Consider the following 26,693-nt stretch of genomic DNA (forward strand, 5'->3'; position numbering starts at 1 on the left):
CGTTCGGCAGTTTTTACAAAACTAAACATACTCTTACCCCATCATTCACATGATCCGGCAGTCACGCTCCTCACTGTTTACCCAGCACAACTGGAAACTTATGTCCACACAAAAACCCACAGAGAAATGTTTATAGAAGCTTTATTTATGATTGCCAAAAATTGAAAGTAACCAGTATGTCCTTCCATAGGGGAATGAACAAACAAACTGGGAAACATCCAGACAATGGACTATTACGTATAACGGACTAAAAATGTATGAAGTATCAAACCACAAAAAGACAAGGAGGAAACTTTGATGCTTGTTACTAAGTGAAAGAGGCCAGTCTGGAAAGGCTGCCTACGGTGTGATTTCGCTTGTGTGACCTCTGGAAAAGGCAAAACAGTGGAGGCAATAAAAAGGCCAGCGGTTGCCAGAGGTTAGGGGGGAAGGAAGAACGAATAGACGGAGCCCGGAGGATTTTTAGGGCCATAAAACTACTTGGTAAGTAGGATACAATGAGGATACATGATACATGAGATATATTTGTCCAAACCCACAGAAAGGAGGTCCCTAAGAGTGAACTTTAAATTCTGGGCTCTGGGTGAAGACGTGTCAATGTAGGTTTCGAACACAAGAACCACTCTGGTGTGGGATGCTGGCGGGGGGGTGGGGGGGAAACCTGTGCATGGGGGGGGGCAGAGGGATAATGAGGACTCTCTGTGCTTGCCACTCCATTTTGCTGTGATCTTAAAAATGCTCTCATAATGATGCCTGTGAATATCTGTATCACGAACATGCAAGTTTTGTGTTTTTTTCAAGATGCTTACATGTCAAGTGCTTTGAGTTATAAAGGCCATCGTTGCCGTCGTCTTCAGAGGACCAATGTTCAGCTCCACGGAACACAGAGGAAAGAAACCACGTTGACAAGACGTCCAGGCACCGTGAGGAGCCCTTGCTAATGGCTCTCTGTGAGGACTGTGTTGTGTGGGCTCAGCCTGTGCAGAGCTTTGCAGTTACTAAGCAAGCTTTCCTGGCCCTTCCCTGGGTCTGCTCCCTAAAGACTAGGGAGGGAAGTGGAGGGGACTGCTGCTCCTCTGAGTTTATAAAAGGCCTTCGTTGGAGATAACACCCCTCCCTTATCAGAGCGGGGCCAGCCCTCTCCGGGAGAACAGCTCAGTAACAGCTGAAGCCCTGTTTACCCAGACAGCTGCTGAAACAGCGAGAGGCCGCTCCCTGCTGCCTCCAGCCCTGCCCCTTTGCTGGCTGAACAAGGAGAAGGGACAGTGAGTGACTCTGGCTAATAATTATGGTAATGGCTAACATCGGATGCAAATTCCTGCCAGTCAGAACATTAAGTGTTTTACATGGCTTGTTTCAATCCTCAGAAGAACAGCAGCCAGTAACTTAGTGTGTTATCAGGCACTGTTCTCCGAGCTTTAGAGGTGCTACACTAATGTAATCATGAAGGAACCCAAGGACCCCCTCCTGTGATCTTTCCTGATTTACAGAGGAGGAAACTGAGGCTTAGAGAGATTGAAGAATTCTCCCCGCGTCACAGAGCTGCTAAGGAGGTGTGTGTAGTCGGGAATTAATCTCCAGGGTAGCGTGACTCTAGAATCGTCTTTTCATCCCAGCTCTGCAGTCGATCCATTATAATTTTGTGTATCTCTACAATATTTTCTAAAAATAAAATACATTTGAAAATCATTACGGGATACCGAATTCATGTTTATCCCTCGTATTCTTAGCGTGCCGTATGTTCTGGGCTACTGAGAGCTAAGCTAGCCCAACACACTATACCATACTCGCTTAATTAAACCAGGTGATTGCATCGTGATTGTGACTGTTAAAGTTTAGAACAGAAAGCAGGAGGCAAGGTGGCAGAAGTGGCAAGGGAGGAAGGGAGATTATGTAAAGGGACTTTCCAGGTGGCCACAATCCTGGAGAGTTTGCCCAGTACAGGAACTGGCTGAGAAGGTTGCAGAAACCTGATTTGCTCAGTCCACTCGAAGACATATCTTCTCCAGAAAGGGCTCCTGGAAATTATAGTAAAAACCAGACCACTCGTATCAATATGCCGTATTATAACTGTCAGGGGAACTGGGCTCTTACATTACTGGGTCAGAAGAGGCTTTCCTTGCGGACTTGCTCTACGGAAAGTCACACTAGAATTATAATTAAGCTGCTGGGTGATGCAAATATTCTATTCTATTGCATTCTATGATGCAAATATTTGAAGATTACAGTAGCTGGATACAAAATCAAGTCCATTGAAATGTCCCACCCCGGAGCCCCTAGCTGGAATCTTCAGAATTGAGTTAAACACTTGACTAGTGTGTTTTCTTCCCTGGATAGAACTTGCCCTTGTGAATTATTTTGATGTAAGCTACAGAAAAATTTCAAAAAAAAGATAAATGCTTATTTCTAATTAATGGAAAAGTCTGGCATAATGTCCCATTGTGCCAGAGGCCCTATATTCCCTTTACACCTTACTCCATTCCCTGACTCTGCCCTGTATGGCCTCAATTTTACTGTCTGAGACAGAGGCTTTTCTGTTTGGGGAGGAGGCTGGAGGGAGTTAGAGAGCCAAGCACATGTGCGTGCTCCTGTCAAGGCAAGCTCCTGCCAGCCACCACGTGACGTTTTACCTATATTCCACAGTCCAGATCTTAATCTTATGGTCCACTTATATGCAAGGAAGTCTGCACAAGGAAGTTTCTCTCTAGTACAACCTAATGCTCTGCCAAAACTCAGAGTCCAGCAGCGTGGACCAGGTGGAGAATGGAGAGGTAAGAGCTCATCGTCCACGACCCATGTCCCACAGCTTAGACCCCGGCTCGGGTCACGTCAGGGAGAGGCAAGCACATCCCCATCCCTGAACACAGAGGTAACCAATCCTGCTACTCATTCGCGACATCCACGCCGTACAACTGCAAGACTTGGGCCCCAGCTTCAGGCCGCTTCCGAAGGCCCCTCAGCTACTAGAGCTGAGCAGAGAGGACAGTCCTGGGGTCTCGCTTCTTCCATTTCATAGTGTTATTTTTTTTCCTGGCCCCAGATTAGATAAGGGGAAGGACTAATACTCATTAGTTCAAAAGCCTCCTCTCATGGGGGTCTCTTTCCTAGAGTCTGATATCCAGCTCTTCCAGTTTGCTAGGTGATATCCCATAATATAAGCGAGAGACTCTCCCCTAATCTGCTACTGCTCCTCCTCCCATGAGTTCATCTTCCTGGAAAGCAGCTCCACCGGGTCTGGTGTGACCTCCTCCACCCTTATCTGCAGGTCATGGGATACCTAATACTTTGGACCACGCGTAGCACAGGATTATCAATACCACAATCCCTTTCTTCTTTCTGTGCTGCCACGGCTGTCCCATGTCCACTCTGTGCCACATATTAGGTACGCCCCAGTCTTGCTGTGTAGGGCAGCCTCTCTCCATTTTCATCCTCTAAGTGCTATTTTCCCCTCCTTTTCAGTTTATTTTGAGTCATATGATGATACTACTTTTAAAACAGAAAGAAAAAAAAGCAAGATTTGATAAAGAAAAATGTTAGGGAAAATACTGCTTCAGATCTGTAGGCCTTAGAAATAGGGTGGTCAGCCCATGCCATCCCCCTCTTCCCCTCCTCCGTGTACCATTGTCACAATGATGAAGACACATCTCATGTTGGAACCCAGCATTCATGCAAGCAAGAACCGCTTACTGAGGGTGCATTTGGGCGTAGTAGGACCCAAGAAAAGTATTCAACTCTGCTGGCACTAAAGAACTCAGCTTGGCTTTGTAAGTATTTATTTCTCTGTCCACATAAAAGCTTTTTCTATTCCAGCAATTTCACTGTCTCCACAGCAGCCAACTCAAAGGCACCCAGGAAGAAGTGGCCACATGTAACTAGGGGAATGGAAAGGAATTGAAATGAGCAAACAAGGTGTTTTCCTTGCCCCATCTTGCTGCAGGTTTCCCCAGCTGCTTTGGAAACACTGAATTCCTCTTCTCACCACATGACCACGTGCAATAAGAAGACCAAATTGCAATAGCTTCAAACACGAACGGAGAAGCAGAATCATAACCAAATGAGAAATATCTTTGCCAATAAGAAAGGAAATCCTTAGAAATTTTGTACTTGCCCCAAAGAGCATTACTTTCTGAGTTAGATCTCACTGAAAAATCTGCCTTTGATGGAAAAAGCAAACACGGCTTGAAAGGGGACCACATTCATGTCTAAGAGCACACAGCTCCTCTTTAAAAATGCCTCAAAGAAAAAAGTTGGTGCAGAAGTGGGGACATCTTCCTACCTGAGTGGAAATGCCAAATCAGTATACAGGTATTTTATAGGAGAGTTTCTCACAAGCCTTCTGATCTTGGGACTCTATTCTTTGAACAACAAAATCAAAATAATATAATTGGGAGTTAAACAAATGCCATTTACATTCATTTCTGCCTTAGATGTAGTAAGTACATTCTTCTGCTTCTTCTTTTTTTTTTTCAGACACAGGATCTCAAGGTCTCTCTCTGTGGCCCAGGTCAGAGTGCAGTGCTGCAATCGTAATTTGCTGCAGCCTCCAACTCCAGGGCTCAAGCAATCCTCCTGCCTCAGCCTCCCATGTAACTGGGACTAAAGGCACACACCAATATGCCCAACTAATTAAAAAAATTTTTTTTTTGCAGAGATGGAGGTTTCACTATGTTGCCTAGACTGGTCTTGAACTTCTAGCCTCAAGTGATCCTCCCACCTTGGCCTCTCAAAGTACTAGGATTACCGGCATGAGCCACTGTGCCCAGCCCTGTTTCATTCTTATTTGCTTTCTCGTTTAGTCTGTTCTGTTTCCTTTTTCTTTCTGAGTTAGATTGGACTTGTGGTCTCCAGTTTTAGTATGGGCCTCTCATCCTTCCTTCCCAAATCACTCTTTGCATATTTGCCGGAATGTCCCTCTGTAAGCCCGTGGGTGTTCTCTAATGGTCTCTGCGGTGTCATCCAGGTTTTCCTTTCCAGCTGCACCTTCTTCCATTCCCTCTCCTGTCCTTGAGACCAGTTAGACCAACTTACTTGCTACCCCCCAAGCTCAGCTCACCACCCCCATTTTTGTACCTCTGTGTGGCTTTCCCTCTGTCCAGAACACCCTTGATCCTGGGAAGAACTTTTCATCCTTCAGTCCTAAGGTCAAGCTCCCTGTTCTGGTTCCTCCAGCCTCTCTGCAGAATTTTGGGACTTGGATACACCATGATCTTAGTGCAATAGGCACACATCAGCTGCACAATTTAATTTACATTTGGAACCCTCATTCTATTTCTTTCTTTCTTTTTTTTTTTTTTTATTCTTTGCAGTTTTTGGCCGGGGCTGGGTTTGAACCTGCCACCTCTGGCATATGTGGCTGGCGCCCTACTCCTTTGAGCCACAGGCACCACTCATTCTATTGCTTATTACCTAAGCTCAGACAAGTCAGGATACTTTTCCTTCCTGTCATTTATCTGAGGTTTTCTAGCCCCAAAGCGTATGGGGTAGAGAACGTGGTTTTGACCGTCATCTCTCCTTGCTGGCCTCCACTTGTTGGCCATTGTCATCTCTGGAACTTTGGTTGTTGGTTCAGATGTGACTATAATACAGCTCTTGTTCCCATTTTTTTGTTTGTTTGTTTGTTTGTTTTGAGACAGAGTCTCTCTTTGTCACCCTCAGTAGAATGCTAAGGCGTCATACCTCACAGCAACCTCAAACTCTTGGGCTCAAGCGATCCTCTTGCCTCAGCTTCCCAAGTAGCTATAACTACAGGCACACACCACAACACCTGGTGATTTTTAGAGACGAGGTCTCGCTCTAGCTCAGGCTTGTCTCCTGATCACCTTGCTCAGAGCTTAGGTGATCCACCTGCCCCAGCCTCTCAGAGGCTTGTTCCCATCTTTGAAGTATCTTCATGTTCAGTAAAACTCCCAGCTCTGATGCCTTTCCTGGGCACACAAAAACTTATGTTCCCAGGCTGGGCTGAAAAAGGGGAATGGCTGGGGTGCTGAGACCTGTCTCTTGCTGGATGGCTCTCAGAAACATGAGACCATCTGTTAATCCACCAAGGCTGCCAGAGGCCCCGTCCTAGATATTGGCCCCATCCTAGCAGCACGCTGTTATTTCTTTTCTGCACTCTGAGTGCTTCTCCAGGGATCCACAAGGGATGAAAACACAAATTCTTCCATCCCGAGAGCTCTACATTTTTTTTGAGGTCCTGGCATTTCTATTTTGCTGCACGTTGACCCTTCCTATTGACCCAGCTACATGTAATTTCTTCTCTGTTTATTCTGACTCTTCCTCCTCCCACACTCTAAGGAAGCCATCCTCTCTTGTAGTAGACAGTGAGACGGGGGGAGGGTGGAAGGGGCACGTGCAGAGTCTCCATCTAATTCACTTTGTCCTCTCTGAGTCCCCTTGGTGCTTGGCTTTTGAAACTCAAAAGCTTTTACTCTGCTTTTTGCTAGAATATCCTCTTGGCAAGGATTCCCATAATTCTGAAATGGGGCAAAAGCATGAGATTCTGATTAGGAAACGATGCTATTATTTCAAAATATCATCCCACTGCACTAGTACTTAACATAGTGTTTTGAAATAGATCATCTATTGTTTTCCTTTCCTACACCGTGAACTTAAACTTACTTTTCCTTTGAATACTCTCTCAATCACGGCATAGCCCCTGAGAAAAGATGGAAAAGACTCTGATTTACCTGAATTTAAGTATCTTCAATGGGTAGGATGAGGCCTCAGCATATAAATTTAAGTGAGAAAAAGAAAAATAAATGATGTGAACTGAAATATATACCTACTATAATAAGTCTGGGTATGTCCAGGGCCCCATGCTGGTACGGGGGGGAGAGGGGAGGATCTCAGTGTCTGGTAAATTCATTAGTCACTTATACAATTAATAATAACATCTTTCACTTACCCATAGCCTACCATGTGCCAAGTACATTTATATGTGAGGAAAACAACCGAGCCTCTAAGAAGTAACATGTTTTGTCCCAAATCCACTAGCTGGTGAGTAGCAAATAGAGAATTTTAATCCGGGTGACAGGTCTGCTCTGTGTCAAATCCTTAACTCTTTCCTCTGGCCCATATTGTAGAGTCAATTTTTCTTGGATTTCTGAGGTGCTTATAGATACAGGATACAGTGTGAAATAGGTATAGGTATGTATACACATATATATGTACATAGGAGGGCTTTTCAGAAAGTATCCAACCACGTCCAGCTCTATTTTTCATGTTACATGGCTGGGTGCTTTCTGGACAGCCCTCGTGTGTATGCCTATGGTATATGTGTGTGTACAAGTCTCTTACTTTCTAAAGAATTAAATGTGTTTTCCAACCACCAAAAAATATTCTTTAAACACGTATATATATATATATATATATATATATATATTTGTGCTGTGCTATTTTTAGAATTTTGGTGATGTCATTTTCTGTGAGGTTTATCGATTCGCCTCACACTGATTGCCTCATTTATTAATAAAAGCAGGATGCAATCGCGCCACTTTACACGTGATTATCTTGGTATGTTTTTGCCAGACGACGTATTTCTCGCTCAAAGCATTTAGGCATTGGTGGAGACGAAGAGGAGAATGTTTGTGTAAGTTACAGGGGGATAAATATTTGCTTTCTGCATGGCCTGGCAAGATGATAGCAATAATGTTTACAACTAGGGTATGTGATTATGTGTGTATTCCAAGCAGCTTGTTTATCTTCCCCCCCAGGCTTTAACTTTCTTAGATGTCTAAAATACTCTGAGGGGAGGGAGGGGAGGCCATAAATTTTTACAATCAGACATTGTCCCTGTTTCCCAGGCAAAGTCAATGCACCTTCTGTTGGGTGATTGGAATCCAAGAAGTAACATGGCGTGCTTTAACAAAACGTGAAGGAGCTGTATTTATAATGGGATGGCAGAGATTTGGAAGCCCAAACTATATATGTGAGAACAAGTGATTTCAAAGGACACAATGAAAGATCAGAGTATGTTGACTCAGTTGTAGGATTTGGCATTCATCATATTAAACAGAGGCTAGTGGGAATAAATATTTCCAGAAAACTGGTCTGACCCTCTTTCTATTTCTGGGGTAGAGAGTTCCACTGCATTTTTTCTGGTGATACACTTCTTTTGGGGGGTGCCCACTGGTGGGGACGGTGGTAGTAAACTATATCATTAAAAATAAGCTATAAAAAATATCTGAGAGTGGCATCTTTTTTTCCTTTTTATTCTGGGTTAATCGAATGGGAACGGGGCATTTGGGGAGCTGTGAATGAGCCTCATATTACCTTCTGTGTAATAATAGCACCCTTTACAATAGGCTGCCTCATAGTCTGGAAACAAGGGTTTTACGAGCATCTACTCGCATGAACACATAAATATACCTCCTGTGCTCTCGTCTTTGCAGTCATCCATTCTAATTTTCTACATTATTTTTTGGTTGTCACATCTTTCAAAATTTTCAAGTAGTTTTTCTTTTTTTTTTTTTTCACATGAGAACAGTAGTTTTCAATCCCTTTGGAGTGACCTATTTCTGGGAATCTTATGAACTGTAGGATTTTTTTATCTTAAGAAAAACGAATCAGGACTCAGAATATTAGGGGGTTCAGAGGTCTCCAGAAGTTTATCAACAGACCCCGGGTTGAGGATCACCATTCTTAGGATTTTACTTTCCATTCATCTCTGACGTCATGCCACTGCTTCTTGTCCTCAGATAACCTCTTCCACTGCAACTTGGAAACTGCTTCTGCTCCTAGTGTTGGTTGATCCAAGATATCCTGCTTCTTCTGTACAACCAAGTAGTGCAGGGACAAGACCGGGAACGCTGAGTTCCTTCAGGGCCACGATCCCTTAGGAAAAGTCTTCTTCCTGTGTTATTCCATGAAGAAGTATCTTATGGACCCTTCTCTCTCCAGGTAATGATGACACTGGAGATTTTGTATCTTCTGTAACAACCTGGAAGTATTTAGAGAACACACTCCAAAGTAAAGTATTACAAGAATGGAAAAACAAGGCCGGTTATGTTGGCTTATGCTTTTAACCCTAGCCAAAGAGGGTGGATTCAAGGAGTTCAAGACCAGCCTGAGCAAGAACAAGATCCATCTCTACTGAAAACAGAAAAAGTAGTCCAGCCTTGTGGTGGGTGCCTGTAGTCCCAGCTACTCCAGAGGCTGAGGCAAGAGGATTAGTTGAGCCCAAGAGTTTGAGGGTCCTGTGAGCTATGATACATGGCACTCTATCCAGCGTGACAGAGTGAGACTCCTGTCTCAATGAATAAATAAATAAATAAATAAATGAGTAAATGAAATGATTGGAAAAATGAGCATCGCATGGACTCAGTACTAAATTGAAACTAGTAGATTAACAACTACATGCTCACATGAGAGAAAAACTCAATTCAATTCAAGCAGGTGGGAAGGGTGAAGAGGTTCAGTACATTCCCACCCAACGGGTACAAGGCTTGGGAATATGGAATACTTACTGGGTGAAGGACTCAGTTACAACTCAGACTTTACCTTACAAATGAGAACAATGTAATAATAAGTGCCCTCATAGAATCTGATATTTAAAAATGAAAAGAAAATGATTGCTGAGCTGGTTTGCCAGAATTGGAAAACATTTGGATACTATCTCTCCCTCTTGAATTCAAAATATCTATTTTCGAGATCACATCCCCATCAGATGGGGTCATTGTGGTTGGAGCTGAACAAAGTTAAATGTTTCCACAGGAATCTTTTCTCTAATTAGACATCAGGTCTAGAACTGATAGAAAAAATGACCTGTCTGTTTTTCTCAAACAAAGAAACACCTTAAAAATATCACAAATATTCAAGATGGTAATCCACCCGCTCCAGTTTGAGAAATGATGATTTGCAAAGTAAAAGTATTATTTCAAGACACTATTTTTTTAGTTTCCAGTTATAAATGTAATAGAGTTTCACGTTAGGCAGAATGAAGTGGCTCCCCCAAGATAATCCTCAGAATCTGTGCATATGTTACTTTTCGTGGAAAAAGAGCTTTGCAGATGTGATGAAGGATCTTGAAACTGGGAGATTATTCAGGTGAGCCCAAGGCAACAGCTGGAATCTTTATACCTGGAGAACCTTTCCAGGCAATATGGTCAAGGGAAGAGCTGTGAGGAGAAGAGCAGATTCAGAGAGATGCTCCATCACTGGCTTGGACCGTGAGGAAGGAGATCACAAGTCCAGGAAGGCAGATGGCCTCTTGAGGCTGCAAACGCAAGAAAATGATTCTCTTCAGAGACTCAGAAAGGGGCCCAGCCTGGCTGACATTTTGATTTTAGCCTAGCAAGACCTTTGACAGATTTCTGACCTCCAGAACCTCCAGATCTGTAAGATGATAAATTTTATTGCTTTAACCCACTAAGTTTACAGTAATTTGTTACAGCAGCAATAGAAAACCAACAGTTCTGTTGTCAAAACTATAAAAGGCTTAAAATATTATCTTTTACTTTAATATGCAAAAATTTAAACATTTTATGTAATTATGACCCATGAACAGATGTCTATAGATCTTCCAAGTGTCCTTGGTTCCAATAGGGAGAAACATGACTGTATTTACATATTTAAGGAGAAATAGACCAGAGATGTCACAGATTAAATTTTTTTAATTTCTGCTTTTGTCGGGGAGCTCTGTGAATTCCTTGATTCCTTGCTTTGAATTTGGTGGGCTTATTTTGTGAAATAGGTCTCTTTTGCCATATGTCAAGCCACTTTCCCTTAGAGTTATTTAAACCCATCTCCTCTCAGCACTCAGATTAACCATAGTAGCTCTAAGCAATGGCCTTTTTAGTAATGCATTTTATGATCACCAGAAGCTATGCATTATTTTTTTTTTGCATAATTCAAAGTTTTCCTGTTTTGTATTAAAATAGCAGATTTTTAAATCTGCAGTGAGATTCTTTCATCTAATAAAAGTATATCTGGCTTTTCTTAGTAATACTTTGAACTATAACTGTGTTATCTCTTGGAATATTTCCTTTGTACCATGTGGAAAAATATGCATCTCACCCAGGCAATGCTGTTGTCTTCTCTCTAAGTTTATGGATAAATTGATGAAATGGAGAAAGAGAGAGAGAGAATATAATAGATCAGGAATAGATCTTGAGAGGTTACCTCTTTCTTCAGGCAGGACTATATCTAAGGAATACTGAACAGATAGATATTTATCTTAGGAATGGAAATGAAATTTCCCCCCCTAAGGGAGCCCTAAATATATTTCAGTTGGCTCATTTGCATGAGTCATTTACATTGATTTTCATGAGCCATTCGTAGGCCTATTATTCATATAACCCGTGACTTAACAAAACCCCTTTCCCTCTCTTTCTCTCTCTCTTTCCCTTATTTATTATTCATTCAATTCATATCGAGTGTCTACTCTGGGAATGGCCTTGTGCAAGGCAATATGAGAATCTCTGAGAAATGAAATGGGTAGTCCTACCCCAAAGAACTTACAATTTACCGGGAAGCCAGAGTGTGGGCCAAAGGAAAGGTTAAATGACAATGCAAAGGATATTTATAAGACATCAGAGGGTGAAGTGCAAAGGAAGGATAACTTAGCACTCTGGGAGGTCCAGGTGGGAGGCTACCTTGAGCTCGGGTATTTAAGACAGCCCGGCCAACCCTCTCCCCCAGCTCTAATAAAAATATAAAAATTATCCAGGTGTTGTGGTGGGTCCTGGAGTCCCAGCTGCTTGGGAGGCTGAGGCAGGAGGATGGCTTGAGCCCAGAAGTTTAAGGGGGCTGTGAACTATGATGATACTGCACTCTACTCTGGGAGACAGGGTCAGACGGTCTCAAAGTAGATGAGTGGGGTAAAGGTGATGGTGGGATAATCATTGTTGAGTACCTACTGTATCTTGGGCCCCTAAGTATGTTCTCTTTTAACCCTCACCAAACTTTGGAAAGAAAGATTTTTATCCCCCTTTATTAATTACAAAATCCTGAACTAGTATTCAAACTGAACCAGCTTTATCTGAGTCTGAAATTCCTGCTCATTTCATTGGCCTGCAGTGTCCTTGATGTGCAGTTAGGGAAGGAAGCACTGCCCGTGGGCTGAAACGTTTTTGCGGGAGGCAGTGATTGTTGGAGTCACTTGTCAAGCACTCAGTGCCAGGCACTCACTAGGTCTATTCTCCCATTCTAAAAATGAAGAAACTGAGGCACAGGGAGGCTGAATAACTTCCCCGAGGGCACACATAGGAAAGTGAAAGAACCAGCAGCACACTGCCTCCTCGCCGTGCTGGAGGCCAGAGGAAGAGTGTTGAGTGGCACGGGGAGATCTTTTCAGCCCTTGCTGAGTAACAAGGAAAGAAAACCATTCAAGTTATGCCATGAAGTGTGATAACTATCTTGACAAGGGAGATAGAAGGCTGTGAGGATACAGGAAAGGGTTTCCAACATAGACAAGGAAAAGACCAACAGAGAATGCAGCTCAAAGAGAGGATCTTGAAGCCCAAACCTGAGTGAGGAAGGGAGGAAGAACGGAGCATATGAGATCAGCAGCAAAATCAGCCTGTACCCTTCAGTCAGGGATTGGTTCAGAAATCAGACAATTGTCCTCATTAACCTCTTCCTTTCCTAGATATGCACGTAGTTTATTCCTTGATTTCATGTAGGTCTTGAATCAACTGTCCTCTTCTTAATTTTAAGATCACACCACACCCGCTATGCTGCCAATTTCTCTCCATGATATCCTTTTGCCGACATATATTTGAAATTGGAACTTTTTTTTTTTTTTTCTGTTTTGAGACAAAGTCTCATTCTGCTGCCCTGAGTAGAGTGCAATGGTGTCATCAGAGCTCACTCCAACCTCAAACAATCCTCCTGTTTCAGCCTCCTGAGGAGCTGGGTCTCCAGGCACCTGCCACTATACGTGGCTCATTTTTCTAGTTGTACTAGAGACAAATTTCTCTCTTGCTCAGATTAGTCTCGAACTCCTGAACTCAAGCAATTCTCCTCCTTCAGCCTCCCAGAGGGCAGGATTATAAGCCTGAGCCACTGGGTACGGACTAGCTACACATTTTCTTGCCTCTTTTTTCCCCTCCAGAATATATGCTCCATGAGAACAAAAATTTTTTTTTTTTACAGTGTGGTAGACGCTCTATAAATACTTGCTGAGTGACTGTTGAGTGGATGAATTAAGATCACCACAAATTCCTGGCTTTATGACCGCTGTCTCATGATTCAGACATACTTTCATTCGGGTGCTCTTAACGGCAGCTTTCTGATGCCCTTACTACGTGATGTCCCGTTCCAGATACTCTGGAAGCCCCTCGGTGATGTGGTGGGCAGATATCTTTCGCTAGGTCCTTTTTATCTTTATAAACCATGCATATAGAATTTTCTCCAACTTTACGTGGGGCAGTGGATCTTGGTTCTAGTTTCTGTCAATCACATGCAATTGACAAAGACTGTCCCCTCGAGCGGCCTTTAGTCAGGCCCCACTGAGCCCTCTTCTCATCAACGAGGCCTCTAATTTGGCCTGTTGAGCCCAGGTTTTGCAAATAGTCCTGCCAAGTCACTTTAGCAAGAATCATTTATCCTTACTAAATTTTCATGCACTGACATCCTCACTCTCCTCCTTGGTTATAAATCTTCAGGTGTCTGCTGTAATTTGGAGTTGAGTTCAGTCTCTCTCCCCTATGGCAATCATCTGTCTTCTATTATAATAGTTTTGAATCCTACGTTTTTTGCTACTTTTTACAAGGGTTTGGTGCACTTTTTTTTTTTCTCTCACAACATTCTCCCTTTAATTTTCTTCCTTTAAAGACATTTGTTGCTGGACATCTTTTCAAATTTTATTTCTGCAAAATGAGCTCACCAAATGCCAAGACACTTTTCCCCTGAAGTTCAGCAAGTCCTCCAAAGCTAATCCCTATGGTACATCCCTGTGTTACGGGGTTCATTACGCCAAGGTTTAACACTATATTTTCTTACATTTGCTTAACAAGTAAGATCTTTGGCTTTGCTTGACTATATAGGTTGAAATCTAACAGTCTATCATCCAGCGTATTTAACCTATCAGAGCTACCAAGTCAATGTTGTTTCGGCTAAATCTAGAAGCCTCTCATTTTTTCAGTCTACTTTATAAACACAGGCTTGACAGTTGATATTTTGCCTCTCCTTTTATGTTCAGGTGGAGGTGTTACATCAGAGAATCTAAAGCTTGTTTTCTGAACTCACAATTCCAAAGGAATCTAAAGACCTTAGAGGCAAGAGTAACTCATTGGATTAGAGAGAGACAGAGACAGACAGACAGACAAGATAGAATGAGTATATTAATGGCCTGACCAGGAACCCACAGAGGAAGGATTTCTCACAGAGACTGCAATTTTGTTGCCCTGGTGATGTATATTGGTGTGAAAAGAGTTTGGCTATAGTCACTGTGTGACTTTTGGAGGTAGTTTTTGGAATCATTGATTAATCAGGTAAAGTCCATCCATATGGTATGGTTATGGCCATTATGCCTAGAGAGCATCAGCGTACTAGAAATAAAAACTGGGCAGAAAACTTGAAGTTAACGTCTAAGTTCTGCCTGCCAGAAGTGATTGGACATTCTGCATAATGATGGCCACATCTAGAGTGGACTGAGAGGACCAAGGTCAGTATAGCAACTCACTCTTTGCCATCACTTTTGCTTCAGCCTTTGGAATGCAAGCTCTATTTGGAATTTTCCTGGCTGCAGAGACATCCATTCAAGGCTCTTTTTAGGTGGTTTATTTTTTGTTTCTCTAATAATAATTCAGAAAAAAAAACCTTAAGAATGATTCATGAATCTTTTCATCAATAAATAAGCCGTTTCCTTGGTCTTTGAGCAATTAGCATGAAATTGCTGAAAGCCAAATATGTAATTCTGAATAAAACATTGAAAAGGTTTCAGGTTTCTTAACCGTTGAATTTGATTGTTTCCATGTGTTTCTACTGATGAATCAACCTATAGTCATTTCATAGTTTCCTTAAGAACATTTATTTTCACAGTTTTGTTTTTCTATTACATTTGTGTTTTTCCTCATCCCACATAAAATCTTCTATTCCCTAAGAGAGCTCATGAATGAGAAAGAAGAGAGGACAAGGCAACGAAGCGTGAGCACAGAGTCAGTTGGGCAAAGCCCCAGAAGTCTCCTCACATGAAGGAATAACAAGGGTGGAGTACACAGTAGGAGCAAAGAGTTGCTGAGTCATATGGAGACCAGCATTCCCACACTAGGATAAGGAGATCTTGGCAGGCAGACAACAGTTTGTTCAGGAGTATTTGCTGGTGTCACTAGGATGCCTAAATCACTCTGTCCAGACAGAGGTGTACGATAATATGATGTCTGGTGACTCGACTCTTAAGACTCTTCCTTTTGACTCATGTCATGATGGCCCAATAAAGATCACTTCATGAGTGGTTTATCTGTGGCTCATGAAGAGACATGTAAAACATTTGAATAAAGTAACTTCTAGAATTAGTGAATTAATTTTACACATTTATTGATACTCATTATGTATCAGTCATGGTGTTTTCTAGAAATTAGGGTGATGGGTCTCCACCTCATGGAGCTTGCATTCTAGTGGTGAGTGGGGAGTGGTGAAGACAGATATTCAGCAGATAAGCCAATAAATAAACAAGATAATTTCTTTCTTTCTTTCTTTCTTTCTTTTTTTTTTTTTTTGCAGTTTTTGGCTAGGGGTGAGTTTAAACCCGCCACCTCTGGCATATGGGGCTGGTGCTCTACTCCTTTGAGCCAGTAGTTGGGATCACAGGCACCTGTCACAAGACCTGGTTAATTTTCTATTTTTAGTAAAGATGAAGTCTCACTCTTGCTCAGGCTAGTCTCAAAATCTTGAGCTCAAATGATCTTTTCTCCTTGGCCTCCCAGAGGACCAGGATTACAGGTGTGAGCCACTGCGCCCACCAAGATGATTTCTAACAGTAATGTTTACCAGGGTATTAGACCTGGGGGCTATGGTTGAAAGTGATGAAGAGAACATAGAGGTGGAACATTCTAAGCAGAGGGAATGCCATGTGCAAAAACGTAAGTAGAGATGAGAGTGGCTTCCATCCTCCCTCTTCAGCCTTGAAGGCTTCTAGGAATCTCAGCAGAAGTTTTGACATCACCAGGAGGGCTCTCCAGTCCCTAGTTGTTTTCTCAAATCTAGGGAAGAACAAGGCCCTTATGCAGCATGGCCCTACTGGGAGGAGAAGGAGAGTGATTGAACAGAATCCTGATTTACTCTGTGTCTTCTTTTGTTCTCTTTGCTATTTGACCTCCCCTCTCAGTCTCTGCCCACTTCTAGAATAATCTCATCTTTTGGGCAGCTGCATCCATAGTCCCATGGAAATGATGAATAAACATATTTGAAGACTTCTGTAAATAACTTTGAGAAATGATACTGGAATTACACAGGGCTTAGAACAAACAGGATACTCTATGGGATGATGAGTTTTCAGTACCTCGAGTTAGTGATTCACAACTGGGGTGATTTTGCTCCTTTTCTCATCACTCCCCAGAAGGCATTTGGCCATGATAGAGAAAATTGTGACTGTTACAGCTTGAAACAGGAAGCATCCAGTGCAGTGATGTTCAATAAGTGGGCCGTGTCACACTGGTATGCCTTGAAAATTAAAAAAAAAATCAATTAAACTATTCTCGAATAAAGTTCAAAGTATAGTAAGTGTATTTTTTCTTTTTAGACAGAGTCTCATTTTGTCATAGCTCACAGCAATCTGAAACTGTTGAGTTCAAGCGATTCTCTTGCCTCAATCCTCCCAAGTAGCTGGAACTACAGGCGACCCCCCAGGAGACTCGGCTATTTTTTAGAGATGGGGGTCTCACTCTTGCTCAGGCTGGTCTTGAGCTCCTGAGCTCAGGCAATCTATCTGCTGTAGCCTCCCAGAGTGCTAGGATTACAGGTGTGAGCCCCCATGCCCGGCCTACTCTTTTTTTTTTTGACCAACATAAGTTAAGTGTGCTGGGGAAGTTTACGTATAGGTTCAAGTGTGCTGTGAGATTAAAAAAGGTTGAAAAACACTGACTAGTAAATAGAGTCCAGAGATGCAGTAGATGACAGCACACATGACAGTCCCCCCCAAACAAAACACTGTCCAGTCTCACCTTTAATGCTGAATCTAAGATCTTGTACTTCTGGGTGGTGCCTGTGTCTCCAAGGAGTAGGGCGCCGGCCCCATATACCAGAGCTGGGGGTTCAGACCTGGTCCTGGCCAAAACCTGCAAAAAAAAAATCTTGTACTCTGACTATGTTGGAGACTGATTTGGATCAAATCCATGCTGGTAAGAAGTACAAGACTGATCCAAATCAGTCTCCAACATGGTCAGAGTACAGAGTAATTTCAGGGTTTCTGGAGATTGCTGATCTCTGGATTCACTACTGGAGCTGGATTTCGAGCTCTCTGACTTACTAGATGTGTGTCCCTGTGTGTGAGACCTTGAGCAAGTTTCTTCATGTTCTTTCTCCATTATTCTTTTCTGTAACATGGAAACACTAATTATCCCTACCTCATAAGGTGATTTTGAAGAAAATGTGAAGTGATACCTTTGATTATTAGCAGGGCCTGGCATACAATGATTCCTCCATAAGTGTTAATTATTATTATGATTATTATTGTTACAGTGGCCTGCTTTCTGCTACTGGACTATCTTGGCCCAAGAGTTCTCAGCTGGCAAATATCAGACGATTTTGGTGGCAATCACCTCCATTAGCATACCCTGTCCCACAAATTCAGTTTCACTCCTTCATCAGTTAGCTGCCACATGCCAGGTACCCTGCTGGGGATAGGGAGATGGGTGACAGATAGGGATTAGACAGACATGGTGGCAGTTTTCTCCTTGGATGCAGCAACCTAATGACCCCAGAGAAAAGTAGTAGCATCTGTCTTTTCCTTGAAACTAGAGCTGATGTTTTAAAGCCTCCCTAACCTGTCTTGGCTATGTGAAATGCACATGCACCACTGTTGACTGCAGTTGGTTCCTGAAACATGGTTCAAACTGAATTTGAATCATCTTTGTTATCTGCTAGAAGTCTTATTAGATAGCTTTTAGGGACAGGCCCCAACATGAATAAGGAAGTGTAGTCCATTACTTGGCAAAGAAGGGGTTTGAAACTGGCTTGGTCCAGAAGCAGTGGCTACCTCTGAAGTGTCCTTGTCAGAGGTGTGCTTAGAGTGACCAGCCAAGCAGCAAAGGTTGCCTTTAGATAACACATGTTATCTGGCAGAAACAGCCTCTACCACAAAGGGAAACAGCTTCCAATGGGTCTTTCTAGAACTGTCCAGAGGTCTGGTTTTCTTAATGGGCAGGTCAAGAGCCTAACCTTTTATTACCACCATGCCTATACAACATTTTTTCCCCTGGGATTTTGTCCTAACTAGAAAGGAATATATCTTTTCCATGCTTAGATATTTTTCTTAGATTGCTACCATCTTTTCAAAGCTTACTGACATGGAACAGTTGAAACTCCACTGTCATATCTGAATTTCCTATTCCTGGAGCATAGTGATTTAAGAGCCTCAGCTCTCATAGGAAAAGTCTCTGAGGAAATTGAGCAGAGATATGAGAAATTGTTATTTATTTATAATCAGATTCATTCCTCTTTAATAAATTTTATATTAGAAGCTGCCAAAGCTAGTCTTAGTTTTCTGTTCCTCCCCCAACCTGGACACAAAAGCATTCCATTCAGCGGCCCCTTTGAGTGACTGATTTTTTGCCAGGGACTCCCAGCATGCACTGCCATCTGTTCACCTCTCAGCTATTTGAACCCACCTTTCTTCCTAAATTGATACTAAAATGCTTCTTCCAAATGCCAGTCCTCTTGGCTAGTCCTTTAGGCAACAGCTTAACTCCAACCTAATTCCAAGTATTAGGATCCATCCACTATTGTCTAGGAAGAAACAACAGCAACACAACCAGGAAACAAAATCTGTCTAAATGTATGGCCCTAATCAGCTGCTTAAAAACAGTCCTGCACTGGTAAAGTATGTCTCACAAGCAGAATATTGGGATCTGAATAGGTTATTTGATATCAGATTTTACTCTTTTTTTTGAGACAGAGTTTCACTTTGCTGCCCTTGGTAGAGTGCCATGGGGTCATAGCTCACAGCAACTTCAAATTCCTGTGCTCAGTGGTCCTCTTGTCTCAGCCTCCCTCGTAGCTGGGATTACAGGTGCCCACCATGACACCCGGCTAGTTTTAGAGATGGAGGTCTCACTCTTGCTCAGGCTCATCTCTAACTCCTGAGCTCAGGCAATCCACCTGCCTTGGCCTCCCAGAGTCCTAGGATTACAGGTGTGAGCCACCTGCCTGGCCCTGGATTCCAGATTTGAACTGGAGGACCCTGTAGAGGCAAATCCTTTTTCTGTTCTTTTCTCCTTCAACTGCTATTGCAACATCCAGAGTCTTTGACATGTTTTAGGGGGCAATACAGGATGTCTCAAAAGTCCCCTAGGAAGTCACTGTGCATGGGAAAATGGGAATTGTAGCTAAATATACCTTTATTTACAAAACAGTCATTACAAAATTGTACATAATGTTTACAAAGTATTCTCTACATGTTGACCACCCCTTTGTAAAACACTAGGATTGGCTGGTGCTGGAAAAGCCCTCGTCTTCTGCCTTCGGGTACAAATCCAGAGGAGGTAGTAGGTTCTTAGTTGTTTAGATTCAGCATGAATTTTTGTTTGTTTGTTTGTTTTGCAGTTTTTGGCTGGGGCTGGGCTTGAACCCACCACCTATGGCATACGGGGCTGGCGCCCTACTCCTCTGAGCCACAGGCACCGCCCTGCATGAATGTTTTCTTTGCTGAGCACTCCCACCAATCTTCCAGTCCATATCCTGCTTTTTTTCTACATGGCTTACGTGGCATTGTTTTCCTACATAAATGTATTAAAATTATTTTCTTGCTATCAGTGGAATTCTCTCCAAGAGAATAACTTAATATGGGCGTTGGAAAAGATCGACATAACTTGTTTGTAACTTGTTTCTGATACAAGTCCCTAACCAGTAATCATAGCTTCCCTACCCTGGGCAGAGGGGTACACCCATCCCCTCACCATCCTCCATTCTGGGGGCCCCCACACAAATCTGAGGGAGGCTGGGCTGATACTCTGTCCTCTCTTACCCTCCAGGAGCCCCCAGCACATCCTGATCTGTGCACAGGGGACAGGGGGACAGCTCCTGTCCTTTCCCTACATAACCCCTTAAACCATCTCACAAAATTAATGAATAAAAATGGTGAAAATGTGAGAAAAAACAAACATTGAATTTTAAGAAGAAGAAATTAGTCCTTATTGTTCTCAGAGTATATAGCAAAAAGAAAAATAATATATTTTTAAAAAGAAATTGATGTAGCTTAATTTGCACTCATCAAAATGTGGAAACAACCTAAATGCTCACCAACCCAGGAATGGATTAACAAGCTGTGGTCTATGCACACCATGGAATACTGTATGGCCATTTAAAAAGATGGAGACTTTACACCATCACACACGCTATGATTACTGTATTAACCTGGATGGAGGTGGAACACATTCTTCTTAGTAAAACATCACAAGAATGGAGAAGCAAGAATCCAATGTAATATGAAGGCAGTAGATGAACTAATTCAAGGTGAGGGGTAGGGGAATGAGTGAGCAGGGAGAGAGGAGGAGGGAGGGGGATATGGGGGGGTCACAGTGTAGGGCACACCTCTTGGGGGCGGGACACAATTATAAGAGGGACTTTACCTAACAAATGCAATCAATATAACTTAATTCTCTGTACCCTCAATGAATCCCAAACATTAAAAAAAAAAAAATTGATTCAAATTTTACACTACTCATGAATACAGAAAATAAGAACTGCTTTGGGGTCCTCACTGGCTGTTTTCCAGGATTCTTTCATTGAGTTTCTCTGCCCCTGGCCAGGGACACACCCACACCATGCTAAAACACACACACACACGTGCACACATGTACACGTGCAGAAACACAACACACACACAGGAAGTATAGTGTCCGAGTAAAAGTTCCCACGTTGGTTCCAGACCAGACGACCTGGACCCTGGCTTTCATCCCTCTTACACGACAGTAACCCCCTGCGTGTTCCACTCATTTTAAATTAAAAACATTTCGTATGACCTCCCACTGGCAGATGACTGTTTGTTAAATACCCAACCAGCTGCGTGCCAGTAGTAAAGGAAGAAGAAGATAAACTGCTTAGGATTTCCCTGGGAGAAAATCCACTTTATCTCAGAGAGCTGACTTGCCAGGTGGAGTTGAGTAAACCCTGAGGTTGCAACACAGTTGAGGCACAAAGTTCACCACTAACGTAAACCAGCCGGCCCAGTTCTGCTTTTTAATGTCTCCTAAACTGAAGGAACTGAGCGACATAAACAAGGGTGAAGCAACAGCCCGAGGGCGAAGAGAGCCCTGTGATGCTAACAACTAATGACTAAATGGCCATTTTATGGTCTTTACCGACAGAATATAATTTTATTTATTTGTCCCCCATGTTCGAGGGGGGGAGATAAAAGCCAAGAAGAGCAAAGCTATGTGGAAATTATTAGAGAAAAATTGTTTATTTCCTGCCAGGTCAAATGATTCACGGGCTTATAGGAATAGAAAGATCTTTTTGAGAGCAACTGATTTAGCGTCCTGGTTTCCTTAGGTAAGGGCACTGAAACCTGGGTTTATTAAATGGCATGAAGCAGATGGCTTAATGCAGACTTTCCAGGCTTTGGGTTGAAGTCTCTAACTTTGTAAAATGGAGATAAACTAAATAGTTTATAGGTTCTGCTTAGGAGGAGAGCACAGGGTTCCTAGCTTGTCCATTGGGAGTTTCCTTCCCTCCCTTGACCAGGGGTACTCAGCTGATGCGTCACAGACAAGGAACTATCCAGCCTTCCTAGTTGGGTGTCTCACCTCCGTCCACTGTTATCTTGGTGTATGCAGGACAGGATTCCTGAAGTCCCCACATGAATGAACTCTGCGGTTAAACTAAAAACCTCTTTTCAGTTTGCTGTTTCCAACAGCCCCAGCAACAACTCTTACCGAGCTGCTAATAATTAACCAAAGGGAGTGACTGGATGGAAAGTTTTTCGGGCCCCTGCAGAGTGTACCTTGCCAGAAATGGTGTGAGAGGCAGCCAGAAGAAGGGGGAAGAGAGGGGAGCCAGAAGCCTGTAAAACACACATGTGCAATTGAACGTCTTGGCTCGTAGAGCTGTGAGACACCCGAGTGCTTTCTTTCTTTGTGTATTTACAGATCCAGGATCTCGCCAGGATCCAAATTCTGAACAGCGGACCAGTGCCCTGGGTTTTCTGATTGGCATTTTCTTAATAAATACATGAGTGATTTTCTGTGGCCTTCCTGGAATCACTGTCTTCGTTTTAACTACCTTTTCTAGGGAGTCTCCCACCGTGGATTTTGGAAGAGAATAGAGAGAAATGGAGCAGGGAGCCTCGGTGTTTGACATAAAGCACTTCCTTGTTGATGCTCTGGTGCTTGGCATCTCTTTGTCAAGGTCAAAGAGCAAAGAATGCTTAAATTAGATATGGAAACAGGAGGAAAAACTCGCCACTCCTAACTTTTTCTAAAACGCTAGTGAAATTAGACCTCTCATTTGATCCTATAATTCTTTCTTTCCTGGGTAGACATCTACCCAGAAAGAAAAAAAAATCATTTTATCATAAGGACATTTGCACTAGACTGTTTATTGCAGCTCAATTTATAATCACCAAAATGTGGAAACAACCTACATGCCCACCAACCCAGGAATGGATTAATAAGCTGTGGCATATGTATACCATGGAATACTATACAGCTATGAAAAAGATGGAGACTTTACATCTTTTGTATTAACCTGGATGGAGTTGGAACACATTCTTCTTAGTTAAAGCATCACAAGAATGGAGAAGCAAGAATCCAATGTAGTCAATTCTACTATGAAGGCAGGAGATGATCTAATATAAGGGAGGAGTATGAGAAGGAGGGAATGGGGGGAGGGGAGGAGGGAGGGAGATGGGGGTCATGGTATATGGCACAGCTCTTGAGGGCAGGACACAATTGTAACAGGGACTTATCTAACAAATGCAATCAATGTAATCTAATTCTTTGTATGATCAATGAATCTCAAACAAAAATAAAATAAAATGCTAGTGAAGAAATTATTTCCTAAGTGCCAGTGGTGGGCAGCTAACAGCAGCCACTTCTGTGGCCCTTTCACTGTTCTTTTGCACAGATGAATTTGGATTAGGTAGAGTCACTGTGCTGTTGGAAGCTGTCTCGTTCTCAGGAAGGATCAGAATCCTCTCCCACAATGTCAAAAATGCTGGTAATTTTTCTCACCCAGTTTCAGAATGAGAGGTCAAAATACACTTGTCCAGTGTGAGCTGTTAGCTGTTAAGAGGCTCTCATGGCCACCAGCAGATTGCCTGGCCTAGAACTGTGCAGGAAATATTCAGTGATTCCTGATTGAACAAATGAGGGATGGAACAGCCTAATTCTGGTAACGGTTGCCCTTGACTTCTATGACTTTCACCAACTTTGCCTCATTGAGTGGATATAACTCTCTTTACAGTACCCTTTACATTGAGTCTTCTACACCCAGACACTAAGAAAAACAAATCAAGATCTCTGAAGAAGCAAATGCGATGACTGATTTCATTTTAATTTTATAATTGTTCTGCTCTTAAGATACGGGAAAGTAAGTTGGACTCTCTTCTTATTAAACATCGGGATATTAATATCCCCATTGTAGGGTTCTTACGAGGATTAATGAATTGGAACGTGTTTAGAACAGTGCCTGCCAACAGTAAGGGCTCAATAAATACTAGATCGTTTTATTAATATTAATGTCATGGTTTGAGCTTGCTTTTTGAATAACTTTTCAATCTTTTTGTAATTTTTCATATACACAAGCACATATATAGTTTTGCATAAATGCATAATGTTTCACATGCATATTCATCTCTTGTTTAGAAAAGTCTTCTGGAAACTTTTGCTTAGTTTCTGCTTCTGTCTTTCCACCCCCTCTCACCCTTCTCCGCCCTGGAACTTGTGTTCGTGACTTCTTACACACTTCTCCATTTTCCCCTTTGCTCATATGATCAGATTTTATCCTTGCACACACATGTAGGAGATGTTTGGTTATTGTTTGTTTTATGAGTAGTGAACAATGTATGTTTTCTATGCCTCTGTTTTTTCACTCAAGGTGTAACTGTGTAGAAATCTCTTGTACGTGGCTATAATGAGTCTAACTCTTTCTTTGGGTCAGCTGAGTAATAATCCATGGCCTGGATAAGCTCTGACCTATTCAGATGGTCCCCATTGATTGGCATTTACTTTGATCCCTGTCCCCTCTGCTTTTCTTGTTACTATCAACTCTCTGACATGAGATGTCCTTTCAGACACACTCTGTGTACTGTTGATCTGTGAGAGGGACTAAGGGGGGAGAGCAGGATTGAATGGCAGACACATCTTTAATTTTTTATATAATTATGTTAAATGGCTTTCCAAAACAGTTTTTGCAGTGACATTTTTCTCAGCAATGTATGAGCACCCATTTTCTCCACATACCTACCACCAATAGAGATTATTGATCATTTCAATTTTTGCCAGTCTTATAGATATAAAAATACGCACCACTGTTATTTTAATTAACATTTCTCTGACTATGATTTAACGTGAACATCTTTTTATTTGCTTGCTTTGGTCAATTGGGTCCGTGCCTGTGTAAATTTCCTGTCCTAATTCTCTATTCACTTTTCCATTAGTTTGTTGTCTTTGTTTTTGTCACATTATAGAAGTACACAAGAAAACAAAATACCTCTACTGTCATCGATGCTACAAGTATTTCCAAACCTATCAGTTGCCTTTTGGCCTTATTATAGAATCTTTCTCTTGCCAAGAATTTCTCATCTTTCTACCTTTTCTTTTCTAGCTTCCCAATTTGGTCAAGAGAGTCTCTTGTCACTTATAGATACATATGTATAAGTACGATATGCTAGGTTTTCTTGAAAATATTAATTTTTACAGTTGTCCTAATCCGAGAGGTATTGACTCCTGTAAATGCTGTAACATTGGGGTTTAAGTTTTGTAATCCAATTGAAGAGCTAGCTCTCTGTGCCACAACCAGTTAAATATATATACAAATGTGTATATATAATCCCGATGTACATATGTATGTATATGTACAGTATATCTATTTCTGTACATATATATATGTACCTACAATCTTCATATATGCATGTGTCTATCTTCAATATATATGCGTACGTATGAGATACATATATATATAAATATGTCTCTACATACATAACTGTGTGCATAGGCAATGCATGCATTCATAGGTACATACATCTACGTATGCACATACAGATATACACGCATGCATGTGTATATGCCACGTACACTTACTGATTCTCTATTTAGTCTCAGTCACTTCTACAACCTATGGGCTTCGTTAGCCATTTGATTTGAGGAGTAAAAAGGTTTGAATTGTTAAGAAGGGGCAAACGTCATGTGCAATTATAGATTCCAAATCAACCACAGATTCCCAATCCTCTGTTTCAAAGATTTGGATCTTATGACAACAAAATCCACACCCCTTTCTCAAAATGAACCACTGTCTTTCCCAGTGCCTGCACCTGTTGTACTAGTTACCATCATTAGCCACTGGACAAGTTTCTGTGTGTTCAGTTAGACTCTACGGGTTCCACATGTCTCCTGATCACATTCGTTTTCTGTATTAAATAGCTAGAGAGAGCAGCAGGGTATCATGTTGGTTATCTGAGAAGATAAGAAAGTTAATACAGAGCAGCACCTGTGGCTCAAAGGAGTAGGGCGCCAGCCCCATATACCAGAGGGTGGTGGGTTCAAATGCAGCCCAGGCCAAAAACTGCAGAAAAAAAAAAAAGAGTTAATATATTCATTCTTTTTGCTCCTTAATTTCGTTTGTTCAAATATCCTGTTTTGGTATCTTGGTAACTGAGATTCAGTTTAACTTATATCTACACCAAAATGTGAATATCCGTTGTGGAGATTTGCCGGCCATTATGCCAGCAAAATGACAGAGTTGTGTCTATACGTGGCAGAAAAGCACAACTGACGTATTTAGAAATATCTCCTGTGAGCCCAGGTCTGTTTCAACTTGAATTCTATTAGAGTCCTGGGAGAAAAAAAGCAAGACACAATTTAATGATTTAAGCTGACACGTGACGTCCAATGATGCCTCCTCTTCATCTTAGGAGAGCATGTCTCCTATTTGCAAGTAACTGAAGGGCGGTGACAATGGGCTTTCCCTTTGGTGATCTTTACAAAAGACTATGACAAAGCTCTGTCTCAAATCGTATTACTTCCCCCTCACTGCTCTAAAAGAAGGATGGGGGAAGTGTCATTTCTACAAATCAAGTCCTACCTCAGTGCCAAAAAATTTCAAGGAAATAAATTTTATATACAGATTTCCTAGCCCAAAACAACTTTATAGTTCCCAGGACTCTTTTTTTTGGGGGGGGGGGCACTGTTCATTGCGAAATTTTATTATATAAAGGATGTCCATTTTGTTTTCTGTACTTAAGAAAGTAGTTTTTCTTTTTTTTGAGACAGAGCCTCAAGCTGTCACCCTGGGTAGAGTGCTATGGCATCACAGCTCACAGCAACCTCCAACTCCTGGGCTCAAGCGAGTCTCCTGCCTCAGCCTCCCAAGTAGCTGGG

General features: G+C 42.1%; 1 long non-coding RNA gene across 1 annotated transcript in view; it reads right to left on the reverse strand.

Moving 5' to 3' along the window:
- Positions 1–15,152: 15,152 nt before the first annotated feature.
- LOC111723021 overlaps positions 15,153–26,693 on the reverse strand; it is a 15,626-nt gene continuing 4,085 nt past the window's right edge. The window contains exon 3 of the long non-coding RNA XR_002771651.1: positions 15,153–15,259. This is a non-coding gene — a long non-coding RNA (uncharacterized LOC111723021). The remainder of the gene's footprint in view (positions 15,260–26,693) is intronic.

The sequence above is a fragment of the Otolemur garnettii genome, unplaced genomic scaffold (genome assembly GCF_000181295.1).
Source record: "Otolemur garnettii isolate 467f Iridium unplaced genomic scaffold, OtoGar3 scaffold00007, whole genome shotgun sequence".
Lineage (NCBI taxonomy): Eukaryota > Metazoa > Chordata > Mammalia > Primates > Galagidae > Otolemur > Otolemur garnettii.